Source organism: Crinia signifera, chromosome 3 (assembly GCF_055691185.1).
Source record: "Crinia signifera chromosome 3, ASM5569118v1, whole genome shotgun sequence".
Taxonomy (NCBI): domain Eukaryota; kingdom Metazoa; phylum Chordata; class Amphibia; order Anura; family Myobatrachidae; genus Crinia; species Crinia signifera.
In genome coordinates, this window is record NC_139219.1 from 308,734,276 (window position 1) to 308,756,112 (window position 21,837).

The window sequence follows — 21,837 nt, forward strand, 5'->3', positions numbered from 1 at the left end:
ATAACCGGGTTTAGGCAATCTGGACCCCTCACTGCCAACTAGGTTCTCCGTGGAAAATTAGATTGCATGTTTATTATTATTATTATTATAATTTTATTTATAAGGCGCCACAAGTGTTTTGCAGCGCCGTACAAAGGAACAATACAGGGAGACAAAGCTTGGCATAACATTGAATAAATAACAAGAATACAGTACAAATAAAGAGCGCCACAGTTCAATACACATTACAGCTTGGATATAAGTAGTGAGAACTCAATCAACATACAACTAGAGGCTTGAGGCCAATGATGGAGATGAGTATGCGGACGAAGATGGTCACAGAGTGTTGGAGTATAGGAGAGCTGTGAGTGACATGTGGAGAGAAGTGGGCTTAGACAACAGGAGGGAAGAGGGCCCTGCTCGGAGGAGCTTACAATCTAGTATGGTTCAGCGTCAAACTGACTTTTTCATTGCAAATGTGTTATGACGCACATACACGGAGCGATGGACAGGTGCACACACATCCCATCACACAGCACATAAAGTATGTGCTGCCCTTACTTTTGAACTAGATTGCATCGCAATATTTTTTTTAAAATGCGTATGACCAGCACAGGTCGAACAGAGTGTTCACCAGGCACAAGCACCCAAGACTGTGGGCGGGCAGGGGGGGGAGGGGGGCGGCAAGCTGGGGGATTTGCCCATGGGAACGCCCATCCTTTCATGGGCATTCCCACGAAAATGCTGGACGTTTCCTATGCATATCGCCTGGTGATGGTTTTTCTTCAAAGTGAGATCTATATTGCAGTGTAAAAATAAAGCAGTCAGTATTTACCCTGCACGGAAACAAAGTAACTCACCCAAATCTAACTCTCTCTGCACATTTTACTCCCCCCCCCCCCGCAGTGCACATGGTTTTGTCCATCTAAGAAGGATTTTGTCAGAAAGAGTGAACTAGAATAAGGCCCTTAGATATGTGTGTGCGCAACACATCATTCGATGGTCGGTGACGACCCCATAGGCTGCGATTGGATGTTTTGTGAAAACATTCATTAGCAGCAGTGCTGGCAAACTGGCCTGCGGGGGGGGGGGGGGGGGGGGGGGGGGGTGGACCTGCAAGTGGCGGGCGGCATTTAGTCCACACTCAGCGCTGAGAAATTTGCAGCGTTGCCTGTGGATCAGAATAAACCCCATAGCCCATCGCATGCCTTTTGAAATAGATGTGATGCATCGCTCCTATCCAGAAGTCCTGTCCCTTGTCGCATGAATGTTTTTGGTATGTACAGTAGCCTCCGTGCGAAGATAACATGGATAAAAAACATGATTAATAGTTATGTACAATAAAAAGTTCCTACAAACCTGGTCCTTAAACGCTCCACCAATTTCACGGGTGTTCCTTCCATTAAGGGGAGTGGATGCTTCACTGCAGTAGGTCCAATACAGTGGGTAGGGTTGGCTTTCTAAGGATTCACTATGAATGGTCACCATCATTGTGCAAATGGTTCTTTAAATCGATGCCAGGAAACCAGCAACAGAAAAGTATTGATGACTATCAACAGAAATATTGGGGCCTCCCATCCTGCTACATTCAGGTCATTAGCCAATGTCTCCCCCCCCCCCTCTCACCAGCATCTCCCCCGCCTGTGTCTCTCCAGCAACATCACTGCTGTGTCTTTTCAACATCATGTCTGTATCTCCAGCCTCATCCCTCTTATGTCTCTACAGCCTCACCCCTCTCTGTGCTATTTCATCTCCAGCCATCTGCTCATCTCTATGTCTCTTAATGCACCCCATACACTAAACCAAGGTATCGCATGTAACCTCGCATGGGCTTTCCGTTCGCTGGATCGCATACGATACATCGTATGCGGTCCTTTAGCATGCCCCCTAGCAAGTGCTGCCGGATCCTGGCGTATCCGACAAATCCCGTGTACAGCACTTGCAATCTCCAGATCCACTCGGATACGCACAGGACCGCACATCGACCTGGAATCAGAGGTTAAGCACATAAGATTTAGTCATCCGATTTCTCAGTCCGATCCATCAGAATCAATGGGGCGCTTTGCAAAATTCTATTACCAACTATAATCTCTCTGAAACTAGTTTTCAAAAGTAGGCAAGCATGATGCTGGGATGTGTAGTTTCACAACAGCCGGAGTGCCACAGTTTGGAGGTGCCAGTCCTAAATGTTTATTATAAAATATTTTGGGGTAACATGAAAACATGGCACCGCTAGTGCTGAGATCTCACACGCTGTGGCGTGTTTGCTGTGAGATCTCCCACAACCTGTTTGTACATTTCTGCTCCGTAAGGACTGCTTACATCAGTCTCATCTGCGTTTGCTGACTCTGCAGATCCCAGACACTCCTTACTGAACTACCTGCTTGGGCAGAGCTTGGAGCAACCACTTTGTTTGCTAGTATTTAGTATTTGTATGTAAGTTCTGGGATGCTGGGGCATATACTGTACCTCAAATCTGGTATAATCCTGGTAAATCCAGGACGCATAGCATCCGTACCCTACAGTACCTCCCAGTGGCGTAACTAGACACATGTGGGCCCCATAGCAAAAGTTTGTAAGGGCCCCTATTTATCACCTAATGCTGACAAATGTATACAGCACATGATTCTTTGACAGGCAAAGTGGGCCCCACTCAGCTCTGGGCCCCATAGCAGCTGCACCCCCTGCACCTATGGCAGTTACGCCCTTGGTACCTCCTCCTTCCCAACAGCCCATCTGCCAATGTCCTATCTACTGCCTTTTATGCCCACCCCTTTTAAGGTTTCAAAACCAGGACTGTCGCACCAACATTGGGACAGATGGTAGTTGTGATGCTGTGTTCTGTAACCCATAGCAACGCATCAGACATTAACTCACATCTTCTAAACTGCATTAAAGATTTTTTTTTTTACAGGAGTTCTATTGAAGATAGGATGTTTCCCACAGCAACCAATCAGAATCTACTTCTTATTTATTTAGCACCTCTAGATAATCAATAGAATCTGATTGGTTGCCCATAGCAACATCCCCTCTTCAATAGCGGACCACATGGCACCATAATATTACAGAACATAACTAGTTCAGCAGCGACTATAGGGAGGGATCATGTTCCCCCTCTGCTCAGCGGACTTGTCAGGTGGAAACCTGACCTAGGAAGCATAATAGGAAAGACAGTGAAGAATTAGTGAGCGTCAGGTACAGGTCGCCTTCTGGGCGGAGCCATTCTGTTACACGAGTCCCCAGCTGAAGGGGCTTCTCATATACAAGGCAGCCTGGACATATATATTACCATTATGTACACTGTACAGTCACTGCTATTATCACATTTGTCAAGCCATCAGATATTTTTGGGCCCCATAGCAACATTTTGAAGATTCCCCTATCTCAGTGCTTCTAGACAGACACCTCTCTCCACAGTTTATTTTATTGCCCTAGTTTATTTTCTGAACCATAGTAGTGCCCTTGTTCACTTTACGTCACACTTTAGGGATGTCAGTACACATTATGCAGCATGGTACCCCAATTCACATCATGCCATACAGTCTCTCCAATTCGCATTAGTCCATACAGTGTTCCCAGTTTATGTTATACTATGTTACAGTGTCCCCAGTTCACATTATACCACATTACAGTTCCCACAGTTCTTAGTGCATGCACTTCTTTTTATGCCACATTACAGTGTCCCCAGTTCACATTATACCACATTACAGTACCCACAGTTCATAGTGCGGCCACTACATATTATACCATATTACAGTGTCCCCAGTTCATATTATACCACATTATGGTGTCCCCAGTTAATTTAATACCACATTACAGTGCTCATAGCTCATAGTGCATCCACTTCATATTATACCACATTACAGTGTCCCTAGTTAATATTATATACCACATTATAGTGTCCCTAGTTCATATTATACCACATTACTGCTACGCGGTATCCGTGGTTGCAATTTAAGTCTTCTCAATATTATCGATTGAGCTATTAAGATGTTTTAGTCACATAGGGGAATCATTGTCCCTTTTGAGGTACCCTTAAGTTCATATTCTAGGGTTCCACACTTTTTCCCTTTATACCCCTCTTCCTTTCCTTCTGCTCTTTCTTTGTGTGATGTCTTTATTTCTGTTTGTTTTTGTCTTTTTATAATTTACAGTATATAGCCTGTTTGAATTATACTGGGCTTGGTTTTCTGGTTATAGCTGGTATTTATGATGATCCATTTGTGTTATGTACAAGTTTTTTCTTGTTTGAATGTCGTATCTAATGCTACATGGATATTTAGTATTTTATTTCCAAACTCAATAAACATATATTACAAAAAAATAAATAAAAAAATAACGCCACCTCCACACTTTCACCTGATGCTATGGAAAGTAAGTATCGATGTAAGATCCCTTCCCATAATGTTATACCGTTTTCACATCTCAAAATGCCGGGTCGCACCGGGACATCGAAACGGTTCAGTCCGGGAGCGACCCTGTATATTTCTCTATTCAGTCATTGTGGGCGTGTTCACAAATTAATTTAGTCATTTGTTGCCTATATCTTTCTCCCCCGAAAAAGGCATGGGAGAAAAATGACAATGAAATGGGTAAAAATGCTCGCAATTGAATACAATAGTGTCTAAAAAGTCCCATTTAGGATAGGGTGTGGCTGGCAGGAGCAAAAAGGGGTAGGGTGGGGGCGGAGCAACAGGAGAGCTACTTGTTTGGGGCGTGGCCAGAGCGATAGTGCAGTTTTAGCCCCGCCCGCTGTGCAGTGCTGTTTTTTCAGGCACTGCGGAGGGCGGGGGGCCAATATTTACGTGATTCGCGTCATTTGACTCACAGATCCCTCCACCGAGGGGGTGGGGGGTGGGTGGAGTCGTGGGAGCCAGGCTGCTCTCCGGGAGGGTTTTCCGTTTTCCGGGATCATTCTGGCCATTCCAGGAGGGTAGTCAACCCTGCATTAACGATATATTGCTTATATCATCTAGTGTATATGTTCTATAAAGGTAATGATGCACACTCCCATGGGTCCTTAGCAATGTCTTCCGTTGTCTGTACACACAGCTTAATGTATTCAATTAGTGCAGATTTTTCGTCTAGGCCTAGATGTTCTTGCCACTTTTTAGGCGTTTCTTGCCCGTTTTTGATTCATTTTTCACCCATGCTTTTTTTACTCCAAAAAAGTGTGACAATGTCATAAACTGCATGTACGGAGCAGGGGGAGGATGACATCACTGAACAACAATGTTAGCGATGTTGTTCAGTTTGTATACAGTATATTGGAGTTCAAGGGAAATTGTTGATGATATTGTCTAGTGTGTACCCAGCTAGGGCTCATATCTGTCAGGAGCCAATTAAATTACCAGTATATTTTTGGATTGTGGAAGGAAACCGGTGTACCCGGAAGAAGCCCACAGGGACTATATACAAACTCCACACAGTTAGGGCCGTGGTGGGAATCGAACCCATGACCTCAGTGCTGTGAGGCAGTAATGCTACATCGTCCATACTGCCCATGGAATAAGGGAAAAACAATGAATGAGCCACGTATGTTTGTATTATATGGGTAAACAAGAGACAGGTAATAGTTTGTCTCCACCAATCAATACCTGACCATTATCAGTCACAGAAAGGAAATGAGGCTGCAGGACTTTCCAGAGAACACAAACACATTGTGTCAGTGTTGCTCCAACAGCCGGACAATGCGGGAATATACAGTATCAAGTGAGAGCATGCAGGTGATTAATCTGTGCAGTGCTCTCCTGACTCAGTCTCTTGTGTGGGAGCAGCCTTACAGCCATGAATCATGTGAGTGGTGTAATAACCTGGGAGGTAGAGAGGGAGAGTGAATGCTGTGATAAGTATTTCTGTCTTTATGACCTGTTCTGGGATGGGCAAATGTGTGTAAGGGATAGTTACAGTGAGCCACAATCCTGAGGTGAATGAAATGCTCAATGCTCCCCACATTCCACACTTGGCAGCAACTGTTCAGTATGTTCCACCTGGGAAGTATGGTGCTAGGTGCTGCCAGTCTGTCCCCAGCAACCCCACACTGCATAATTAATAATATTAATAATAATAATAATTTTATTTATATAGCACTTTTCTCCCGCAGGAGATATTATAAGACATAATATAAAGTAGAGATGTGCGGCCGCCACTTTTTCGGGTTTTGGTTTTGGATCTGGATCTCCCTTCGTGTTTTGGATCGGGATTGGTTTTGGCAAAACCACCCTTGTGGGTTTTGGTTTTGGTTTTGGATTTTTATGAAAAAATGCTAAAAATGGCTAAAATAACAGAATTTGGGCCTGTTTTTGCCCCTAAAGTATTATTGACCTCAATAACATTAGTTTCCACTCATTTCTAGTCAACTTTGATCACTTCACAGCTTACAAAATTGTTTTCATTTACTGTAGTTGGGCCAAAAGGGTATACCGAGGTAGCTGGATGACTAAGCTAAGCGACAGCAGTGGGCATCACATACATGTGGACCTTACACTTCCAACCTGGCAGAGCGGCACTGCAGGGGCAGACAGGGTGGCAGTTTAATAAACTACCCCCAAAAAAGAGAAATGCTCCAAAGAGCAAAAAATACAAAGAGGTATCGGCCTTGTCATGACTGGTGGTAGCAGCTTCAGCACTTCTATCAGGTTGCTGATCTCCCACTATTTCCTCCTCCATCATCCTCCAAAAATGTGTTTTTATTTTATTTATTACTTTTATTTATTTTTCTTACTTTACACTGGACACAGACTGTCACACTGGACACAGCCCCTGGACACTGGACACAGCCCGTCACCCTGGACACAGCCCCTAGACAATGGACACAGCCCTGGACAATGGACACAGCCTCTGGACACCGCCCCTGGACACAGCTCCTGTACACTGGACACAGCCGTTCACACTGGACACAGCCCCTGTACACTGCCCCTGGACACTGGACACAGCCCGTCACCCTGGACACAGCCGTTGGACACCGCCCCTGGACACAGCTCCTGTACACTGGACACAGCCGTCACACTGGACACTGGATATAGGCCATCACACTTGACACTAGATATAGGCCGTCACACTGGACACTAGTTATAGTCCGTCACACTGGACACTAGATATAGTCCGTCACACTGGACACTAGATATAGTCCGTCACACTGGACACTGGATATAGTCCGTCACAGACTGGACACTGGATATAGTCCGTCACACTGGACACTAGACACAGCCCGTCACACTGGACACTGGATATAGTCCGTCACACTGAACACTAGATATATGCCGTCACACTGGACAATGGATACATGCCGTCACACTGGACAATGGATATATGCCGTCACACTGGACAATGGATATAGGCCGTCACACTGGACACTGGACACAGCCCGTCACACTGGACACTAGATATATGCTGTCACACTGGGCACTAGACATATGCCGTCACACTGGACACTAGATATAGTCCGTCACACTGGACACTAGATATAGTCCGTCACACTGGACACTAGATATAGTCCGTCACACTGGACACTAGATATAGTCCGTCACACTGGACACAGCCCGTTACACTGGACACTGGATATAGTCCGTCACACTGGATATAGTCCGTCACACTGAACACTGGACACAGCCCGTTACACTGGACACAGCCCATTACACTGGACACTGGATATAGGCCATCACACTTGACACTAGATATAGGCCGTCACACTGGACACTAGTTATAGTCCGTCACACTGGACACTAGATATAGTCCGTCACACTGGACACTAGATATAGTCCGTCACACTGGACACTGGATATAGTCCGTCACAGACTGGACACTGGATATAGTCCGTCACACTGGACACTAGACACAGCCCGTCACAGTGGACACTGGATATAGTCCGTCACACTGAACACTAGATATATGCCGTCACACTGGACAATGGATACATGCCGTCACACTGGACAATGGATATATGCCGTCACACTGGACAATGGATATAGGCCGTCACACTGGACACTGGACACAGCCCGTCACACTGGACACTAGATATATGCCGTCACACTGGGCACTAGACATATGCCGTCACACTGGACACTAGATATAGTCCGTCACACTGGACACTAGATATAGTCCGTCACACTGGACACTAGATATAGTCCGTCACACTGGACACTAGATATAGTCCGTCACACTGGACACAGCCTGTTACACTGGACACTGGATATAGTCCGTCACACTGGATATAGTCCGTCACACTGAACACTGGACACAGCCCGTTACACTGGACACAGCCCATTACAATGGGCACTGGATATAGTCCGTCACACTGGACACTAGATATATGCCGTCACACTGGACAATGGATATATGCCGTCACACTGGACAATGGATATATGCCATCACACTGGACAATGGATATAGGCCGTCACACTGGACACTGGACACAGCCCGTTACACTGGATATAGTCCGTCACACTGGACACTAGATATATGCCATCACACCGTACACTGGATACAGCCCGTCACCCTGGACACAGTCCCTGGACAATGGACACAGCCCCTGGACACTGGACACAGCCCCTGGACACTGGACACAGCCCCTGGACACAGCCCCTGGACACAGCCCCTGACACACTGGACACAGCCCCTTGTAATATGGACACTGCAGCCCCTGTACACTGAGTGTACAGTCAGCAGCACTGCAGCCACTGCGTGTGAGCACTGCAGCACCTAGTTTACAAAAATCACACAAAATATAAATCACAGCACAGGGCACAGGCATACTTGCCTACTTTTGAAAATGAGTTTTAGGGAGATTATAGTTGGTAGTAGAATTTTGCACAGCGTCCCATTGAGGGGGCATTTTGTGCTCCACCCAATGGGCGTGTCTAGTTCCATATATGGAGAGATTGTGAAAAAAAGATTGTGAATGTGGCACCTAGAAGTGTGGGTGTGTACTGCTACATCTGAGAGGAATCTTGTAAAATGACATATCCAAATGTAGATGAGCCCCAAAGCAGTTAGTAAGAGCTACTATACTTGGTAAAGTGCTGGAAAATGGCGCTGATGATTCAATGTAAATTGATCTCTCTCTCATTCATTTTTCCCCAAAAAATGTAACAGTGTAATGTGGGCTAGGGGAAATGGGGGAGATTGCTAGACTAATGAGAGAGAGAGGGAGATTGCTGCTATTTCAGGGAGTCTCCTGCAGAATGCAGGAGGGTAGGCAACTATGGGCACAGGGCACGGAGCAAAGAGCAGAGAGGACGGAGCACAGATTTCCCTCCCGCCCTCTCCTATAATGGAGTGTAGATGGCGGGGCGCGCGTGTGTCTTATATAACATCCCGATCCCGTGAGAATCCGACAGCGCGATGATGACGTTTTGCCTCGTTTTCGGTCAGGAATTCAGGCGGGAACTCCCGAGCCGGCTCGGATCCTGACTCGGTTCGTGATGTTCGGATCTGTCGGATCCCGGAGATCCGGACCCGCTCATCTCTAATATAAAGTCGTTAGGATTACAGAAAACTTAAAACATACAAAAATAATTAAGAATAACTAAACCTAGAGAGCACAATAAGCATACGGCAGGGCCGGTGCAGACATTTCCGGTAATAACTTCTATGGGTTATATATGTTCCTACCCACAAAAGGTGCCAGGTGAGGCAGCCATCTTGGGCACACTGCATAGGATTACCCTGGTGGAACTGGTCACATCTAGAAGAGATGACACAAAATGTTGTGTTTACAGTGCTAGGAGGAAGGTTTCAACATAATTGGAGGCGGTAGCGGCGCTGGACGTTCCCATGGATACCGATAACTGCTGGGGGCGGGCAGCTGAAGTCACATGATGTCAGCTTTCCGCCCTGTCTTTGTCCCGGCGGTCGAAAATATAAGTCAGTTGAGACTGACTTATATTTGCGAAAGCAGGAGAAATCACGGCAACCATCAAAAGATTTCTCCTGCAGTGGAGGCATGCGAGAGTATGTGTCTTTGTTACACAGCCCCTCGCATTGTTGCGAGGGGAAAGTGCGACAGGGGGGCAGGTGTTCGTACGGGCAGCGTTACATGGCTCACTAAGCACATTTTCGCTGCTTAGCGAGTCATTAAGAATCAGTTGAGGTAGAATTGTGTGATCAGTTGAGGTATAGCATACAGTGTCCTGCAAAGTATTACTGTACATACATTAACCAGCTTAGAGACCAGCGGTGTATGGTCCGGCGACTTGCCTACCGCTGTTGGTCCTGGCATTAGAAGCATTTTCTGACAAGGAATCCATTTGAGCAGCAGTATGGGGAGAACAGACAACACCTTATGTTGGGGCACTCTTACATAAATTATTAAAACTTTAACTTTAATAACGTTTGGTTAGAAATGATCTTTGACTTACTATGATGAAACAACACATAAAACATGAAGATTGAGTATTTCAGGGCATAGTACATTATATTGGCCAGTGGCGTAACAACAGCGCGGCAGACCCCGCAATGGCACGGAGGCGCTGACGTCTGCGGAAGCTATTGCTATGCTGTTTGTGGCCGGGAATCGGGAGTGGGATGTTCTAACATCCGCAGCCCAGCTCCGCCCCTCTTTGCCACCCATCGCCTGCATAATTATCGCATATGCACTAACATATGCGATAATTATGGCAAAGGACAGCTCTTGCGTTAAGAGCTGTCCTTTGAGTTGAGAGTCAGCGGGTCCCGGCAGGTCCCCCCCTCCCTCCCTTACCCGGCGCTGCTCCTCCCTGCACCCGGAAGAGGATCACAGTGCAGGAAGGAGGAGGTCACAGGTCTGGACACAGGTGAGGAGGGGGGTCGGTGCGGGGCAGCGGTGGGTCGCGGTAGAAGCCCATAGGCTTCTATGGGGGATCGCCAGATTTTTCTGGCGATGCCCCCTGTCGCGGCCGGTGACCCGGCAGGGGATGTTTAGAGCATCCCAAAATGCGGTAAAAACCACGATAAAGGGGTTTATACCGCATTTTTAGTTTCGAGAATCTCCCCCTGGTTCGGCGCTACTCCTGGCTTTCTCCTTATGAAAAATATCCCTTACAAAATGGGCGCCCCCTTAAAGCAGACAGTTTTTGAGGATGCTAGAGGAGGCCGTTGCCGTTTTTGAGTGTGTGTAAGTGTGCGTATGAATAAGTGCACATGTGAGCAGGTCTGAATTACCCTCTGTGTTCTTTGCTACAGAGGGACAAAGAGGGGGTTCATTTTGGGACTGCTGTGAACAGACAGCAGCCATAGTGACTGCAGCAAGTCACTGCCCCTGGAAATGTATTGTCCGGGAGATTTAATTTATCATGGAGGTCAGCAGAAGATCAGAACTTCAAAAGGGAATTCTCCCCCAGACTCCAGGAGGGTAGGCTCGGTTCTAGGGCCCATTTTATTTAACATTTTTATTAACGATATTGGGATGGGGTTACTCAGCAAGGTATCCATCTTTGCGGACGATACAAAACTGAGCAGAGTTATTAAATCATCAGAAGATGTCACCACGCTTCAAAATAATCTTGACAATCTAGATGAGTGGGCAAAAAAGTGGAAGATGAGGTTCAATGTGAACAAATGCAAGGTCATGCACCTTGGGAGACATAACCAGTGTGCTAGTTATAACCTAAGCGGGGATGAATTGGGTAATTCAGTACTCGAAAAGGATCTAGGAGTCCAAATAGACAACAAACTGGGGTGTAGTGCTCAATGTCACATAGCAACAAAAAAGGCCAACAAAACTCTAGCATGTATTAAAAGGGGCATGGAAACTAAGGGCTTAAAAGTAATTATGCCTCTGTACAAATCATTGGTTAGACCGCACCTCGAATACGGAGTACAATTCTGGGCCCCACACTATAAAAAGGACATCATAGAATTAGAAAAAATCCAAAGAAGAGCAACAAAGCTTATTAGGGGAATGGAGACTTTAAGCTACGGGGAGAGATTAAGCAATTTGGGGCTATTTACACTAGAGAAGAGACGTTTAAGGTGGAATATGCTCAACATGTGTAAATATATTAGGGGCCAATATAAGGAACTGTCAAACACCCTTTTTTCTGCTAGACAGGAATCTAGGACGAGAGGGCACAAGTTCAGATTAGAAGAAAAAAGATTTTGTTCATCTAGAAGAAAAAATTTCTTTAGAGTCAGAACAGTCAAACTTAAGAACTTTCTTCCTGGAGAAGTGGTGTCGGCAGACACTATAAATATGTCTAAAATAAGGTTGGATAAACATTTATTGGTTAAAAACATCCACGGGTACGAATAAGTAACATAATCTGTCTTTAAAATATCAGAACATACTATACAACAAGGGATAAACTTTTATAAACATAGGTTGCAGTCGATGGACGTAAGTCTTTGTATAGCCTAACCTACTATGTAACTACTATGTAACTATGTAGGCAACTCTGAAGCCAAACTAATGTTGTCTATTCGTGATTATTTCCCACTATTATAATGTAGTGTTTATAATGTTTACCTGCATGTTGGAAGGGTTGAATTAACCCATCCTTAGTTGTTAAATGTTTCTGTATGTCTTGTATGTCTAGTGTATAAAATATGATTAAAAGATAACTATATTTCTACACTTATTATTACCTTTCAGTGGCCATTTACTGTATACTACATACAGTAGTGACTACAGTGGCCCTTCACTGCAAGACCCTTGTAATCGGGACAATTGGGAGAGACAGATGCAGTTCTATGACTGATGACAGACACTGCTATGAATGATGAAGCTCCCTTTCTGAGTACTGCAAAAGTGGTTGGCCATCGATGTGATGCTATTGACCATCGATGGCAATATTACAAGCAACCATCCATGGTAGCCAACTATGCAATGGAAGACCATCAATAGTTTCACCAATCGATGGTTATCCCTTTATGTTGACTGACTGGGGCCTATATGGCCAATCAGAACCTTGGGGCGGGGCTTTGCAGGGGTCAGAGGCGGGGCTATGCTCTGACACCTTGGGGATACAGAGCATGGTGGGAAAGCATCTGGTTCTCCATAGAATACTGTAGACCAGCGATGTATGAGATTGGGCTGACATTTCAGTCTGTGTCCTAAATTAAACCTTATTTTTTTTGTAAATGAAAGGAAGTGCAGCTGCAGGGTAATAATCACTTCCTCTGTAATAAAATCAATACAGAGAATATCACACAGACCGGATGCTGGGTCTGATTACTGTGTACCTGTACATCAAAGGCTAGTGGCTGAGCCATGAGGCGTGTAATCTGGCCATAGGGTTACAGTACAGGAGGGTGTGACATGCACGGTAAATGTGTAGTGTTATGGCACCTCACCTTTGTGTCATATCAGATCTCTGATTCATGTTTCACAAATCGCCCCTGATAAGGGGAATCTATTACTGCCTGCTAAAATCTCTTTTAATAGCCACTAATCTGTCTATTTTAGCTGCCAAACTGCTTTATATAGAAATAAAGCCCAACTATAGCTCACAGGAGGCTGAAATTCTATATTATCACAGCAGATTAATTCAGGTGACAGATGTGAGTGTGGGTCAGGCTGTAATACACAAGAGGCTTTCATCATGTGCAATTCCTCCGGTGTCCACTCTCTCCCGCATACATGAAGTAGGGATGGCCATCAACCATTGTTGATTCAAAATCATCGATGGTTTATGGGCGATGCAATGTAGAGTACACTTGCTATCGATGGAGGAGAACCAGATGGTTTTCAACCATCGATGGCACAGCACCACCACACCCCCCCCCACAATGTGCCAGGAGACATAGTATAGCTCCGCCCCCAGCACCCCTGAAGCCCTGCCCCCACATTCTAATTGGCCCAAAGGCCAGTCAGTCAAAGAAAATGGATAACATCCATAGGTAAAACTATCAATGGTCATCTATCACATATGTTACTATAAATGGCCGTTTGAAGTACTGCCATCGATGGCAACCATTGATGGTGACCGCACCGATGGCCATCCCTATTGTGATGCTGTGCCTGTAATGCATCCAGTACTGTCACCAGCTCTGGTGTGGATGCATACTGGCCTTCACCGATAATACAGGTCAGACAGGGATGCGGTTGGTACAGATTGGGCCGCACTCATTGTTCCACATGTTGCTTAATCCTGTAGTGATGGGTACTGTATATAGGTTCATACCCTCCAACTTCTTCCTCCGCGTGCGTCCGAAAAGGGGGCATGGCCTAGGGGCGCGGTAAGGTCACGCCCCTATTTTTCACCCTCTGCGTCTACTCCCATCAGGCTGGGGGACTCCCAATTGAAACCCCCCACCACGGGACACCGGCGGTCCCGGGCGGTACGAAGGACCGTCCCAAAAAAACAGGCCGGTCCCACGATTAACGGGACAGTTGGGAGGTATGAAGGTATCTTATGTTGGCAAAAATATATGCTCTCTGTGCTGGGAGGCAATGCAGTGATTCAGGGGAGGGATGAGAAAAGATTCCTTTCCCCCATGCATTTAATGATATTCTAGTTAAATATATTAAATTCTAATTTCACATATTAAAAGATGTTAAATATTAAAAAATTTTAAAAGATGGAGAAAACAAAAAAACTGAAGCAATCAAATTCAGAAAAAAAAAAAAAACTTCTCTGTGCTGGATGCATTCTAATAGTATCACTTTCTAAAATGATAATCTGCGATGTTCGGTGATATTTTTCAGTATGAAAATGTGTGTGGTTATTTAATAAACGGTTAAATATATAGATAAGTCCCAAAATGAAATTAGTATTAGGAACCGTGTGAAAAGTGCAATTTTTATAGCCTTTCCTTGAATATTCCCTTGATACAACTGCCCCTATCCCCAAGATTTGATAACTCTCCCCCTCTGTAATATAAATATAAATGACTGCATATTCCTACATCACACATCTTCCTATGGGTTGGAGCCGTATGACCCCTTTATCTTGTCACTGCTGTGCGTGCTGAGTTGATTTATGATGACTAGGGAGAGTTTTCTGATAAGATAAAGCTGTGGAAGAAAGCAGTAATGTACATAGACACTGAGAGTTATTAATATACAATGATCAGTATCCCATAGCAACCATTGAAACAATGCTTCTGTTGGTGGCTGAGAATTATTTTGCATTTGCCCTTTGTTAATTAATAACCCAAGATTTTTAAAAATGTTTTTAAAATAAGACTACATGTGATATATTGTACTTTTTGAAACATTTACAGTACTTTCTGATCTGTTGTCTACTACATGCCCATTGCCACTGGCACTGCATGTAAATAAGGTTAGGTAGAGGGAGGGGAGGGCTAGGTTAAGGGAGCAGAGGATTAGTTTGAGGGAGGGGAGGGTTAGTTTGAGGGTGGGGTGCAAGGGCGTAGCTACCATAGGTGCAAGGGGTGCAACTACTATGGGGCCCAGAGCTGAGGGGGCCCATCTTCCCTGTTCAAGTTATATGTGTTATATACATTTATCACCATAGGTTGGTAAATAGGGGCCATTACAAACTTTTGCTATGGGGCCCACAAATAGCTAGTTACGCCCCTGGAGGGGTGGGTTAGGCTGCAGGAATGGAGAGCTTAGGCTGTAAGGGCGAGATGTATCAAATGGAAAATGCGGTAAAACCCCGGTTTTAACGCATTTTCCAATGTATCAAAAATGATACCGCAGTGTAGGGTATCGCCACCTTTGGGTGGCGATACCCTATAGAGGCCTATGGGCTTCTTTTCGCCGCCCGCCGACGCAAACCCACCTCCTCGCCGACCCCCCCTCTCGCTTACCTTCCTGAAGGGTCCTCCTGGACCCTGGAAGGTAAACCCCTCCTCCCCCTAGTGACGCAGCCAGACGTCCTTCCGGCTGCAGGGGGGAGGAGGAGGCGCCGGGGACAGCTTGCTTAGCTGTCCCCGGCATGAGGGATGCAGGAGCCGGCTGGGAGATGACGCACACCACATTCCAGGTATCGCGGGGGGCCTCCGTCACCGCATCGCGATGCCAGCCGCATATGTTAGAGTGGAGGGTTAGGCTGCAGAAGTGGAGAGGTTAGGCTACGGAAGAGGAAGTTTAGTTTGAGAGAGGTGAGGGTTAGTCTGTGGGAGCAGGGAGGTTAGGCTGTGGGAGTGGAGGGTTTGGCTGGAGGAGTGGAGAGGTTAGACCAGGGTTGCCTACGGGAGTCTCCTGAAAAATCGGGTCCTCCTCTACCGGAAAAGTGAGCAACCCTCCCAGATACCGACAACACCCCCCGAATCTCCCTGGCTGCAGCGGTAAATTACTGTGATTCACGGCTTTTTGAGGGAGAGGCAGGGCTAAAGATGCAAATTGCATCATTTAGCCCCACCCCCTCCTCGAAGACCCGCAAATTGCGGGCTTTGTCATACTGGGGGCGGGACTTGATGACGTCTACATCAGGCCCCTCTCCCCGAAGTGCTGCTGACAGGCTCCTCTCCTGGAGAGGAGACTTTAAAAGTGGGCAACCCCAGGTTAGACTAAGTAAGGGGAGGGTTAGGCTAAGGGACTTTTTCTGTTTTCTGTGCAGGGTAAATACTGTCTGTTTTTGCATGTAGCCCACACATGCTGGCCAGCTTTATTTTCACACTGCAATTTACAGTATATTTAAGTTTGGACGCACCCCACCCAAAGCCAAATCACTCTGCACATGTTACATCTGCCCCATCTGTAGTGCAGCATGGTCGCTTTTTCACATGGTTATACATACAAACAGAAAAACATGTACGTTTTAATGACTATCACAAGATGCTTTTTCATACTGGGCCAACTTGAGTTGTAAGAAAGGCTTTTCTATGTTCATTTGGCTGCTCAGAGGGACTGTATGGTACAGTCACAGCTTAGTTTATCCTGTACAGGGATTATTGTGTGATACTGTACGTTATCAGATGTCCATTGCTGTGTGTCATACACTCTGCTTGTTTCTCACGATGCACTTCCACTCCCGGTACACCACACCTCCTGTACAATGTAGACAGAAAGCTTGCACCTTTGGATGGGTGTGTTAGAGATTTGTCTGAGGGAAGATAATGCAGATAATCCAGTGATTTAGTCGAGAAAAATAAAACTTCATGTCTGACGGATTGTATGATTTTTAAACTCCTCGGGGGTCCAGTGATCTCTTTAATGTCTTTGTAAGTAATGTTGTGTATGCAGAATGAGCACAGCACAACCATTGGCTTTAAGCAGTCACATGGAGTAAAGGGTCCGCTCTGAGACAGCTCGGGGGAAGAGGGGGGGGGGGGTCATCGTAGAGAAAGTTACTGTCTGAGCTTGGAAAAACTTTTTATGTGTCAACAAGTTACAAAATAATTGGTTTTATATATATATATTGTTTGGTTATTATTTTTCTAAGCAGCTGGTTAGCTCATTTTTTATTTGTAAATAGGTCCTTTGACAGCAGCTACATCTACATCTTACCATGGTTGCATTGATGTATCTTTAGATATATCGGCTTTGTTGAACAGCCGATACGATTCGCTGTGAACGACATCGTTCACAGGCATAGTGCTGGTAAACTTTGGCCAGATAGACCAGTGATATATCAGCTATTCAGATTAATGCCCGATATATCTGCCAGTGTGTACCCAGCTTAACAGTGCAGGTTTTAAGGATATCCATAGCTCAGTACAGATGGTGGTACTTGTTTCCTAGCACGGCCACCACGATTTATATCGTGGTGGTCGTGTCGGAAAAAATCGCGTCGGTCGCATCGGGTGCATACCAAACCGCACACGACGCGACCGAAGCGATGTACCCGATTTCTCCATAGGCTTCAATGTTAAAATAATTTAACATTGAAGCCTATGGAGAAATCGGGTCTCCATAGGCTTCAATGTTAAATTATTTTAACATTGAAACTGAGTACATTTAACATAGAAAAAAAAGGTAAATGGCCCAATATGGCCCATTTCTCATTGGCTATGGCCCCGGCATGTGTGTAAAAAATAATGGCCCCCCATTGTGGCCGCCACCCCCACGATTGACGCAAACCCGAAGCGTGGCGAGCGCAGCGAGCCCGCGAGGGGCGGCGGTGCGCGTCCTCCGACCTTTTCATTCCCCTACTATCCACGTCGGCGTGGAGTTGAGAATATATAGTGTGGCGAGCGCAGCGAGCCACCGAGCCCGAAGAGTGGCGAGCGCAGCGAGCCCCGCGAGGGGACGCGGATACCTGTCAAGCCCGCGAGGGACGCCCCTTGTGCACGGATGTACTTAAAATCTGGACTGTAAACTGGGTACACCTAAAGATTTATCTGTCCAATCTGTGTGATGGGAGGAAAAATCTGGTAAAGTATAAAAGCAAATTACAAATATTGGTAAACAGACAAAAACAATTGTTGGTATATATTTATTAAATCAAATGATTTTAAGCAATTTGTCTGAATGGCCATTGTCTTGTTTCCCAGTATACAGGAGCAAATGACTGGTTCTCATTTGCTCTCATACATTACCAGCAGCCGCAGCACAGCGTCTCTCCCCAGCTCAGCACACGCTGCTCATGCAGTAGACTACAAGCCTTTGGCATGATGCAGGTAGACAAAGGTATAAGACGGGGCAATGTGGACAAGGAGCTCTTACAACATGAAACAAAATTCATTTTTCTGCTTGATACTATGACACCCAATGGACTCAATGAGGACATGAGCTATGCAGCCTTCCTTTAAAAACCTACTCGAAAACATGATTAGACTGGTGGAATAGAGCAATCTGACTAATATGTCATACTTCAGCCAGGCCACCTAACCTAGTCTGATTACTCCTCTAAACTAAATTCACCAATCAGGTGAACCCAAGATCTGTTCGACCAATACAACCATCACCTCTTTTCACTCCCTTTCGCACCAACATAGGGAGATTTGGCAACGACAATCATAGCATGCCAGGATAATAATAAGAATCTTACCCCCTTAAAATTCTACAATCTGATACCAATGCAATACCATTAGAATGATTGGATTACCAATGAATAGAAAATATATATATTCATCCTATATTAAAATAATCACTTAGTCGACATAAGGTGTCAACACACGGAACCACCTAGCCCTCAAGTTTAACACCCTTTGATCTCCATACACTGCATTACTGCATTGCATCTGAAAAACAGGTGACTAGATTCACGACCCCAATACTACCTATCACTTACCCTTCAATCCCCACACTACATTAGAGTGGCACTTTGTTCTCGTTTTTTCATTTGTTTTACTTTTGACACTCCCTGTTTTTTCACCACCCCCTCCACCAACTTATAATAATATAACAATATTTAAACTACTATTTATATTGCACCATATAACCTGCCTACACCTGACCTCACTATATGTGCCATCACCTTACATAGGCACATCACCATCCTATCTACTACCCTCCTAAATATTTATGGCCCAACAGCCACATCCCTATCTCTATATGCACACATCCCTAGGAGGATGTAGGGACACAGAGATCACCTAAATTTGCCCACACGGCATTTCACCAAAGTCGACACACAAGCTCTACGACACAATATATTACCATACACGGGACTAGATCCCGACGGTACCTATAGAAATACAAATACTTGAATTATGTCAAACATTCAATGCATTAGTCGACATGCCTCTCATGTTGACACATGGATGCACTGGAGCCTTATATTGTAATATTCTATGACTCCAAAAACCCAGAAAACGATTGAACATCTATACATATTGGTCGACATGCATCTCATGTTGACACATGGGTGCACTGGAGCCTAACATTGGGGCAATATTCTATTTTGGTATTGGTCGACATACATCTCAATATACTAACATACACGGGACCAGATCCCGACGGTACCTATAGAAATGCAATAACTTGAATTATGTCAAGCATTCAATGCACTAGTCGACATGCCCCTCATGTTGACACATGGATACACTGGAGCCTTATATTGTAATATTCTATGACTCCAAAAACCCAGAAAACGATTGAACACCTATACGTATTGGTCGACATGCATCTCATGTTGACACATGGATGCACTGGAGCCCAACATTGGAGTAATATTCTATTGTTGGTATTGGTCGACATACATCCCATGTGGACACATGGGTGCACTGAAGCCCAACATTATTACCCAGAAACCAACAAGAGAAGATACTAATTGAACACATATACGCATTAATTAAGCCAATCTCAGCTGTCTTAAGCTGTTTCAAACAGTAAAAATATTCACATATACATGGATAATGTACCCATAATTTGAAGAACTAACTAAAGATATATACATTCGTATTAAGGAATAATTGAAGGGATATATACCCTCAAATGACAGGTGAACTGTAGCAGGGGCGGGACCTCTGTGACCAAGAACCTGATTATTGGACCATTCAAATCAGAACAAGCCTTATAAGCCTACCCTGGGCACCTATACTGGTTGCCCTGAGGAAGACCTACGAAGCGTACGCCGGCCGACCCAGCCGTGCGCACGTTCCTCCAGCAATTCCCTACCACCTTTTTTTGTGTTCTATGAAATGTATTTATTAGTCCTTTTCAGGACTCTAATGTATTAGCAGCCTCTTGTCACTAGTCACCCTAAGACCACGCCAGCAGCAGTACGAGCTGACAGTGGCACAGGGTTGGACTCAAAGACATACGGCAACTGAAATCCTGTTTGCGGCACTTGTCCCTAGGACAGGGAGTGCGCGCCGATAGCTACCTGTTATACGGAGAACGGACGGCTCCCCGCTAGCTGTACGCGACCATAGTATCAGGTCGACAGCACGGGGTTCTACCTAGTACCTGTGATACTATTGTTACCGTTACCACCAGCCTCTCCTTTTGGGGGAATCATTGCTTACCGTCCATATAGGGCAGGTTTAAGCTGTACTGGTTAAAGAGTCTCCCTGCGACCGTAACTATAAGCTATATTCACAATAAACGGCGTAAGGAAATAACTCCACACCATCAGCTTAATTAATAACCCTAGCCCAGGTAGCAATGTTTATCCGGGCATTGAATTGATTCACTAGCAGTAACCCATATATATAATAGAGGTGCTGCATCACCCTAAAAACCCGCTCTGTAAGCACTGATTTAATAGTGACCTCAGACGGAAAGGGGTAACCGATTAGTGATATTACTGCATTTCTGTGATAACACACAGCTCAATTGTATTATCAATATACAAACAATACAAACAGCACCACGCCAGATAAACTGGTAATTAATTGAGCTAATTAATTCAATCTCAATCAACTTAAGTACCAAACACCACATCCAAGTAGCTAACAGACAGGCTGTTACATTTGTATATAGAACACAAACCTATTTAAGATTGACACACTTCTCTCCTCAAACAATTGTTTAAAGGTCAAGAAGGAGAAAGCTAGTAGTGTAATTAGGGTTACCACCTAGTCCCTTTAATTCCGGACACATATTAATTACACAGGTTCTGTGGCTGGCTGACTTCAAGACTCCACTTCACCTGATTTTAAACTGCCACAGAACCTGTGTAATTAACATGTGTCCGGAATTAAAGGGACTAGGTGGTAACCCTAAGTGTAATTGATAATATTGAATAGAGGGAATTTGCTCCGGGAACTCGCACGTGCCTTTTAATAGCACACTGTTTTCACTTGTGTTAATGTTATTTGTTGTTTGTCATATTTCGTGTTCTTCACTTTTAAAATATAAATAATAAAAGGTAAATTTTATGACTCTTTTCTATAAATGGTGCACCGCCATATGACAATCCATTCTCTCTTTTGTAAAAATCTCATTAAATAAATTGTCGGTGGGAGCACACCCCTGGATCTAATAGAAACTGAATAAACTTGACCAGAGGGGGCCAATTAAATAAATTAAAAAACTATTCTGATATCTATCTCCCTTCCTGTGCAATTGATCACCAAAAGCTCCTACATTCATGCAGTAGGTGTAAGGGTGTATGTAACGGATGGTAAACTGGGATGTGGAGA